We start from the raw sequence: 10,698 nt of genomic DNA on the forward strand, positions 1-10,698 counted from the left end.
TTTGTTGCACAAGAGTTGTAAGGTTTCTTGTCTTTTATTAATCTGGTTTCATTCCTATCAGCTTCATGTTGGGTATACTAGGTAATTGCCAAAAATTCTATTCCCACTTTTATGCTTGTATTGGGACATTTGTTATAAGCCCGTGTACTGTTACCATTGTATTGACTGTCAAGTGGGTGCTTGATAGTGGGGGGCAGGTGCTCCCTTGCAGTTGGAGCTGCATAAATTAGGAGGGGATGTTCCTTGGTAGTTGTAGGCTTGTAGCTATCAAAATGGTACAGTGCATTATACAAAGTTAATAGTTGGATTGCAGCCCAGTGACCATTTGGACCGTGGATGTAGGCATACTGCCAAACCACATAAAATCTAGTGTTTGTGTGGTTGATTGTTTGCATGGACATATTGAAGTGCTCTTTCTGCAGGATGGGTCTGCACACAGTAGACCTTGCCACAGCCCACAGGGTTGTGTGTGAGATTGGTAACAAGGCCAATGCCAACCAAATAACCAATCCATTCCAAGCAGACATTAGTCTGTGACCAAAAGGCATTTATGATCTGTTAAACAATTGTATAGAAGATTTGGTTGATATTGTCAGAGGAGTAGCGGCAACAATAGTTGGCTAGTGCAAATGAATTTTTATAAGCACAGATTCACCCCCCTGTCAGTGAGCCATTGTCCCTAACAACTAATCTGTTATTGCTTATTTGCAGCTCTAGAACGGATGCTCTTGTTCCTGATTGAAGAACCCTCAGAAGAATGGAGTAAGGCAAATGTTTTCCATGGGGTTTATTTTGATTCCTTATGTATCCTGATCCTGAAAATGTCACAAAGCAGTGAGACCATCTATTTTTACATTACAACCTTGTCGCTCCTATGTGGAAGTACATTTTCAGCATTTTTGGATTTGATTGCCTTCACCCTTCAGAGATTAAAAATGACGTTCACTAGCTGCTAAATATGAATCTCAGTCTAAAACAACAAAATAATACATAAAAAAAAGAAGAAGAACTTCTAACATACGAAGACTAGCAACGATATGTAATGAGAGATAAGTCATTCCTTTTCTGCATATATTTTCTTTTTATTTTTTCTAGTATATATGTTTGTATAAGCATATAACTTTTTTCTTTGTATCTTAATAGAATCCCTTTTCCTCTACCTATTCCCCCACAAAAAAAATACACAGCAGAATATATGAGCAAAGATATTCCACCTTTTTCTTCTCCTACTAAATATGTTGCAAGTTTTTACCTTTGAACTGGAAGGGGAAAGTGAATATATGAGCAAAGATATTCCACCTTTTTCTCCTACTAAATATGTTGCAAGTTTTTACCTTTGAACTGGAAGGGGAAAGTGAATTGGGAGCCTTAGGCAGAGACAAAACCTTCTGAATGACAATTATCTGTATACTTGAGATTTCAAATTTGTATCGAGAATTCAATTAGGAGGGATGAAACATCACTGAGGTACTCTATGAACGAAACGCCTGCACAACCTCAAAGCCTCCTCTTCTTGGTCCAAGATAGAAAGATAGGCCAAATGGGTAAAGTGAGACACACCATCTTATGGAGTTTCTTTCACGTCTAATTGGCAGTATAACCCCCTTTAGAATTCAACTAAAACAACCATCCATTTATGGGAACCATAATGCGGGAGTAAGATTTATTTCAATCTCTTCTTCAACAGTTCATAAGCATCCAAATAATCATTCTAAAAACAACCTATTTATGGATCTTTACTACTTTCAAACCTAAGCAACAAAGTTGAGCAAGTCAGAACCACAGCATGCTTCCCTTTTTTTCTTTTTTTTTTTTTTTTTCTTTTTTAACAACGGGTATCCAAAGGCCTAGTCCCACGGGCCTATACTGAACCCACAACCGCATGGACCGGGTCATACCGGGATTTTAACTTTCCCTGAAAGCAGTGCACAGCACTCAACACCCCGTGTGAGTGGCCCCAAGGAGGTAAGAGGAGTTGAACTCAAAACCACACGCTTCCTAAGGCGAAGGTTCCTTGCTCCACTACCCCCTTGGGGTTTCATGCTATTGCTTCTAAGAATCAAATATTGTTCCAAAAACCATCCCTTCTTGCCCAAAACTTTAGTAATCCAAATTCCATATTCTTGAGACAGTACCATCATGTCTCCAATCTCAGACCATGACAATAGAAAAAAAAAAAATCCAGTGAAATCTTGACGAACCACAGGTGTATGGACAAATTGAAGTAAAATAAGTAACAAAATAAAGCTGTTTTCTCTTAATTTTGTTAACCTAGTATCATGCAGTCAGAGTGAGTGATCAAAGCAAAACAGAGGACCTCGTCATCCAAATCAAGAACAGAAGAGGAATTAATTAACAAACAAAGGAAAAAAAATCGTAACGAACCTGATGATCTTCTCAAGGTAATCAGTGACAATGGTGTGCCAGTATGGACCCATGGCAGCAGTACCTTCCACAACAACAATTAACTGTTTCTCCGCCATTAGTGCTGTGAAGCGTTCTCCCACCGAGGACAAGACGTGAGACAACCCCGCTCCACTAGAGATGACTTTGGAAGAGAATCAGAGACTGAGTGATCGCTGGTCTAAGCAGAATTGCAGATTCAGATGCCTATGGACAGGTCATCCATAAAACCTGCTCTCTCTAGTCTGTGTTTCGCGAGGTAAAAACCAGAGCCCCACACGCTTTCCCAAAAGTGGGTTTCGAAACCTTCTCTGAGCAAAAAGAAATTGGGGTTTGGACGGTGGGTGATTTGGTTAATGACCAAACCAATGATGGCATCGTTAGGGCCTTAATGTTTAAATTGACCAGATTTGGAGTTTTTGGGTGACGGTTTCTCGGAAAGGCAGTGTATGAAGAAATGTACAAGCATTTCGTTTTTCCTTTTTGGTAGGATGTGCAAGCGTTTCCAACGTCCATAAAAGCCAACAATTGTCGACCAGGGTCAAATCAGATTAGGTAGGATTGGTCTAACTGTTCTTATGGTGTCAATTGGTGTGATTCTTGTGCAGATGACTTTATAAAAAATTTACCTCGTAGTGAATTGAATCTTCTATGTAAGATTTTCTTTTAAGTATAGTTAAAATCAAATCATTTATGAGCCGTTTGATAACACTTCTATTCCTAGAGAGTGTTCTTTTACAGAAGTGTTATTTTTCGATTCCATGCTGTGAAGACACTCTGACGGAACAGAAACAGCGTTTGACAAACACTTCTATTCCTGGAGAGTACAATAATGAAAATTCACTTTTGAACAAAGAAATCAATAATTACAAACATGCTATTATGGTCAAATTTAACTTAAATAAGGAAATAATTTGTTTATGAAACTATCTTTTAAAATACTTTTACTTAAAGGAAATAATAAAATATAAACATAAAGAGTTTCCACATTTATCTTAATAAGAAAACAAAAAAGTCTACTATTCAAGTTTATAGGAATTACAAAATAAAAATCATAGCTGCAAATAGGTGTCTTGAAATTTTATTACATAAACAATCAAATCAAGGGGTAACCCTTATCTACTGCCATCTGATTTGCAATTTGTATCCTTAGCTCATTCATCTGTCTTCCTTGTACACGTTGACTGCCCTGATGAATTGTAGTAGAAGTACTCGCAATATCACCATCTTCTTGTTCTCCGTGAGCGTTGACTACCCTGACTCTCTCTTCATTAGGATCATATTAGTCATCTTCCCCATATTGTTGAAAAAGTGCATCTGCTATTTGTTTAGATTTAATATAGTTATGAAGTTCACAACAAGCTATCACAATATAACTTTGGTAACTAAGTGAGAATTGAGACATGTTTTTTAAAATAGGGAATCTTGATTTTAAAATCCCAAAACAACGCTCAATATGATTCCTTAAAGAAGAATGTCTATAATTAAACAATTCCTTAGTACTTTTGGGTTGTCTTCTTCCTCCATTATAATCTGGTATATGATATCTCTCTCCTTTAAATGGTGTCAAGTATCCATTCCTACTCGCATATCCTGAGTCTACAACGTAATACTTCCCTACAATATGATAAAGCAAGACATTAAAAGCATACACAATAATCATTTGCATACATGATAATTTGGGAATTGATATACCTTGGGGAGGATGAGGAAATCGTAAAGTATGATCCTCTAGGGCTCTATTGAATACACGACAATCATTTGCACTGCCTTCCCAACCCGCATATACAAAAGTGAATTTCATGTCAAACGAGCAGGCACACATCACATTTTGGGTTGTTATCCCCTTCCGTCCTCGATATGGGATATGTTTTCCCTTGAGAACTATAGCAGTAACATGTGTACCATCTATGGCACCAATGCAATCCTAATTAAAATAAAACAAAAAACCAACCAAAAGCACCATTATGTGAAACAAAAAACGATCATAAGTTAAAAAAGGATGTAAACTTATTAGAAAGAAAATTGCCAATTTACCTTAAAATATGGCCACCATTTGTTGTTTGCAATTATTTCCATAGGAATCTCATCAAACGATGGGGCTTTGATATACTCCTTAGAAAGCTTAAGCACCCCTTGCAATACTTTGCCAAAGTAATAGCTGACAGTCTGTCCTGAATGTTGGAATCTCTCCTCAACTGCTCTATTAGTAGGACCTACACCTGTTATTCTGAACATGAACATTGCCAATTGCTCATCTACCCTAATTTTGCGACTGTCTTGTAACCAACCACGATGTCTCATTAGTAGGCATAAATTTAAAAACACATGTCGTTCTATGCCAAATTCTTCGTAACAGCGGTTTGCATGCCCATGCAACACCTCATGTACCCATGCTGCCCCTGTGAATGCACTATCCCTGCATGGTTCTCTATTATATAAACCGCTGGAATAATGATATTGTACTATCAACAATGTTGCGAGAATCAATTCTTCTACATCATCGTCAGTAGAGGAGATTATTTGAGTATTATCGACATTTGCCATAACTGATTCATACAAATTATAAACTTGTTAATATCATACAAATGTTTATCCCCTAATACAAATTTTCCAAAAGATCTATAAAACTATAATCATCCAACATGCCCTAATTATCAGATGATGTAATAAGTATTTAAAACAAAAAGGCATCCAACAGAATCATTGCTACAATAATAGTAAAATTTAACTGGCATATTTAGAAAAGTAGCATAAAGTGTAAATATCCATATTACACTTTTACATCAAGTGTAACTAACAAAATATATCGATCCTACTACAAAAGGTCTTAAATGTATTTTATTACAATCATCCATATTAAAAAGAAAAATTTAGATTATCATCCATCAATCTAACACATCAAAAGCCAATTGTTTCGTTTCATCCTTGAGAGTAATGAATAATTCTCTCCATTCCCAATCCACCAATATCCTCTTGCACGCCTTAATATGCAACCCTCTTGGGATATCATTCATAGTTTCCAATAATCTAACACAAATAGAAGTGCTGAAATCTGTGGTATTTGGAGTGAGACCCATTGGAGTTGAGCTAGGGGTTGAAGTATTCTTGTTTGCTACTGACTCGGCTAGGGTCTGTATGGCGCGTTCAATACCAGTTGTCCTACTCTTCTTCCTATATCCTGTAGGTGTCCTATCAAGTCTTATGTTGACTCTAGGACGATCAGTTCCTGGATCTTGGCTTTCATAATAACTTGTTGGCAAGGTATTAGCCAATGGAGTAGTTGGAGTTACATCTACATCTGCATCCACCTCATCATCAACACCTCTCGATTCCTCTTCAAACCTGAAATCAGATTCATTCCCGAATCCGCCTATCCCACTAGCATATTGAATCCCCAAAAATTATACATAGTTCAGGCCAATGTGGTAGCCCATTCCTCCTAAACTTTGACCAATCACGATTTGCCTGAAAATTTTACAAACTAGCTATTAGATAAAATTACACCGAATATTAAAAAAATCATATAAAAGTACAGTATACCTTGATGTGTACATCCCAAACACTGTCATCTTCAACTGTACAGGTCCTCGTCATGGAATTCCAACCAAAACCTGTAGTATCCAGTAGTCTCTTGAAAGCGCTGTAATCGAATCGCATTTTATTCATCTTATTCCTTAATTGAACCATCGTAAATGACCGATTAAATTTTTCCTCAAGCCCCTTCTTGATATTGTTCCACCCACCTTTATTGAAAGTGCTAGAACTCTTATTACCAACTTTCACTTGTTCAACCATTAATTTCAAGAGATAATCTTGTTCGCTTTGAGTCCATTTTGCTGCCTCGTTATTAGCTCTCGAAGTGGATGCCATTACTCTAAAATTAGAAACACATCTCATTATAGCCTTAAAAAAGAAATACATGTCTTTTGGCAAGGTATTTGTTTACATCATGCTCAAGAACTTCAAATTGATCTTTCCATTTGTTTACATAATAAAAGCCCTTTTCCAGCTCCAAAATATCAATATCATTAAGCACTAAAGATTTTATTAGTTTAAAAAAGGATCAATAATGGTAACTCTGGTCTTTTAATCCTCTAAGTATATTCTATAGGAAAAGGGACCTATAAGGTGGATCTCCAACCAGAGAAATAACAGGAAAAATGATAGGGACTAATGAACAAAATAGAAGATAATAAGATAAGATTTAAAATCAGACAATTTAGAGTAGATGAACTAGAGGAGAAAATTAATAACTAAGAAAAGATCCAACTGTCCTAAAAACCTAGTCAAGTGATATTTATTATGAGGACTGTTGAATGTCCTAGTGCTAAAGGAAGGCCAGTGACAAGCCTTTTGGTTGTTCCCCAGTGATGTGGATACTAACAACCTGGAATTTAAAGATTGTATTATGCCTTCAATTCGTCCCTTTGGCATGAATTTTTGTTCCCCAGTTTTCAGTTTGAGTTTTACTGATGGGATATTCTATATGTAGCTGCCAGTGAGTGATTTGGTTACATTAGGTTTGTAATTAAACAAGATTACTATAGTTTGGCATATGGTTGTTGTTCTTTTTCTCACTTGTTTTTTTTTTTGATGGAGGACAGAGTCCCAAATCCCTTCGTAAGATTAGTATGTGGTTGTCTACCTTATATTACATAGAAAATAGCTTCAAAAGTATACAGATTAAAGACACACAAGCTCTTTGGTCCTAAGTTGGTTGGATATAAATGGAATCAGGATCAGGAACTAGGCCTATAACCGACCTCATACTAGATGCCACCTTTATTCACTTTTATGATAAGTTTGATCTCAAGTCTGGATTTTTCATGAGTTGACATAAAATCCGAACAAATCTTTAACATTGAAATCTGATAATTGGAAAATGAATTGGACATGCCACATGCCAAATCTAAGAGCTTATTGGGATATCGAGAGAGTTTTGTTAATACCTGCTGCAGGGAAGATCGTGAGTTGCAGGGAAGCGACGATCGTGAGAGGCAAGGAAGCGGCGACCGGCGACCGACCTGCGAGTGAGAGAGAGACAGTGAAGCGACGAAGGAGAGAGAGGGCAGCGGCGACTGACCTGCGCCCAACCTGCGACCGAGAGAGAGAGAGAGACAGTGAAGCGGCGAAGGAGAGAGAGGGCACCGGCGACCGACCTGCAACCGACCTGCGACCGAGAGAGAGATACAGGGAAGCGGCGAAGGAGAGAGAGGGCAGCGGCGACTGACCTGCGCCCAACCTGCGCCCAACCTGCGACCGAGAGAGAGAGAGACAGGGAAGCGGCGAAGGAGAGAGAGGGCACGGCGACGCACCTGGATACTAACAACCTGCGACCGAGAGAGAGAGAGAGGGAATCGGCGAAGGAGAGAGAGGGCAGTGGCGAAACCTGAGAGTGAAAACCTGCAATAGGTTTTCCTTAGGACTTGGGGTTTTTTGATCGTGAGATGGAGAAAAGGGATTGGGGGTTTTGAATAGGGGATTGTTCTTTTAAGTTTATAAAAGAATAGAAAAGCAACTTTTTGGTACTCTTGCAATGTATTCTTTACTCATTCTTTTTCATTGGTTCATTCCGGGGGAATACAAAAATGAACCGGACGTGCCAAACATATTTCTGTTCTATTTGCATTCCCGCAGAATAGAAGAACACCAGAAACATTCTCCCAGAGTGTTATCAAACGGCACCTTAATATACGACTTCATATATTAAAATCAAAATTATTTATAAATGATTTATCTTTAAATGGTTTTAAACGAGCAGAGTCCTTTATACCCAAAAATAAAAAGGAACAAGGCTCTTATGGATGCTCCAAGGGGTCGCTCCATTTATGGACAATCTTATAGGTCAGCATTCGCCATGAGGCGTGTTGGAAAGTTGAGGAACCTTCAAGATTGGTCAAAGAGGACCGACGTATCTCACCATATGTTCAAAGGCAAACTTTTCTGATGTATCTTGCCACATGTCACCTCTTGATTGATAGGTCATAATTTGGTTCATAAGTCACCAAAACAAAATTTTCAATTAAACTTGAAATGGCTAAAGGAGCAGCCTACTTTGGTATCGCATGTGGTGTCCCCCCTCCCTCTATTATTCTTTCTAGTGGAAGGCCTAATTGGAGGTCAAATCTTTGACTTTTTTACTTTCATTCTTATTTTTAATATTTTTAATAATGGCATTTTATAATAATTCCTCAAATTCTTTCAAGTAGGATTTTTTATTTTATTTTTTTCAAATTTCAGTCGTACAACATGCCCATCTAATGGCTAAAAGGAGGTTTACCAAAAAAAAGGGGGCTAAAGAAGCAACCTGTTTAGGCATCAACATGGTGCAACCTTGCACAAAAATCCTTTGTGAGGAGATAGTGAGCATTCAATGGCTGAGGTGTATTATTGGATCCTCCTAGTCTTTGAATTCTCATTGTCGCTCACCGCTACAGAGGATTCTTGTCCTGCATCCCCATCCCTACTCTTTATGACATTTTTCCTCATGAAAAAAACTTGCTCAAATCTTTGGATTTGTTACAAATAAAATAGTTCAAAGTTTGACTTTATATCTTTGAGGGATGTTTTAGGATCCTAGGATGGTGGGTCAAACCTTCTTATGTGGTGGAGGAAAATATATTTAATGAAAGAGAGAACACCATCTAATTGCATGATCTTTATGCTAATACGAGACAAATGGGAGTAGTGTGTGCCCAAGCATCCAATGTAGGGTGGAATGGTCATTTCACCACCCTTGTGTCTAAGCATAAGAGCGCACGATCTAATAGTATTCTCTTATCATGACACCTCATGGAATCATGTCATTCTTATCTACAGTTGTCTATTTAGGCTGTAAAGATCTCCTAAGTTGCACATTCCATAATTGTGAGGATAATAATAGGTATATGACACCTCATGGAATCGTGTCATTATTATCTATAGTTGTCTGTTTAGGCTGTAAATGTCTCCAAGGCTATACATTCCATATATGTGAGAATAATAATAGGAAACTCATCATGTATATATTGACCATTAAGGACTCAACATAATTAAGATGGTGCGATTGCATCTTCCCAAATATATTGTTAGCACATTCTCTTCTTTCTTTTATTTATTATTTATTTATTTATTTATTTATTTTAATGCATACACTAAAGAGAATAATAGAAAGTTTCTCCACATCCACGGTGAAGGTGTCACCCAAGGCTTAGCTTTGCTGTCAAGATATTATTAGAAAAAATATATATTTTTTGAATTTTTGAGGTTGGCTTACGTGTCCATCTCTTTCCTCAAATTTGGTTTTTTTTTTTTTAATTTTGATTTTTTTTACGACCAAATTAAACCCAAAATATTAGGATCAATATCACTCTCCCTAGTAATTGAAGGTCAAAATATCCTATCTTTATACTTTTTTGACAACTATCCCATGAGAGTTAAAACTCCTTCATTGTGGGAGCAAGAAACTATCTCCAAAAAATTTCAACGATAGTATCATTTCATTGCAACTCCAAATCCTTTTCAGGAAGCTTCTCTTTTCTGCTTCAAAAACCCTAGTTTACCAATATTTCATATATAAAGGCTAATGGAGCAAATTGTTTTGCCGTCAACCAAAATGGTCAACTCTTTGGCTTCCTACTTTTTATTCTTGCTAGAAACTACACACGTGCAAATGCTTGTGTAGTAAAACATTTTTCTTAGAGTGATGTGTTGATAAAGAGACATTCATCGCATTTTCATTTATTTTCTGTTGTCAGCAATCTAAATTAATTTCCAAGATTCAACAACTCTTGCAAATCTAAGCGTTATAAGCTTTTACTCGTAAATATTTTAAACGATATCTTCGTCAAGAGAGTTGCTCATCCTTTTCAGATATGTATTTGGATTAAGAATAAGTCTTATATCAAAATATGTATATGAATTAGCAAATACCTTTCTGTTAAAAAAAAAAAGCACCTTGATATTTAGATCTACATAAGAGTTAATAAGCCTTCCTACAATTTAACTAAATTTTGAGTTTTGTCAACATGACAAAAAAAAAAATTTTTTTTTGGTAGAAAATTATTAGGACAATCATTCCCAAGGGAATGAACTTCATGATATAATTACGGTATCCCACATGTGATGGTCTCACACGATAGTGATGGGTAATTGTCAAGCTAGCATTTTTTTTTATTTGTACACATACATGATTAATGATCTCAAACCATCAAAATAGAAAATGAGAATATAGTTTCATTGCCGTCAATTGTTAGTTAACAAATGGTAGCTTTAAAACCTCTCAAAGTCATGAAATTTTAGTTAACAAATTTA

Source organism: Macadamia integrifolia, unplaced genomic scaffold, assembly GCF_013358625.1.
Source record: "Macadamia integrifolia cultivar HAES 741 unplaced genomic scaffold, SCU_Mint_v3 scaffold860, whole genome shotgun sequence".
Classification (NCBI taxonomy): domain Eukaryota; kingdom Viridiplantae; phylum Streptophyta; class Magnoliopsida; order Proteales; family Proteaceae; genus Macadamia; species Macadamia integrifolia.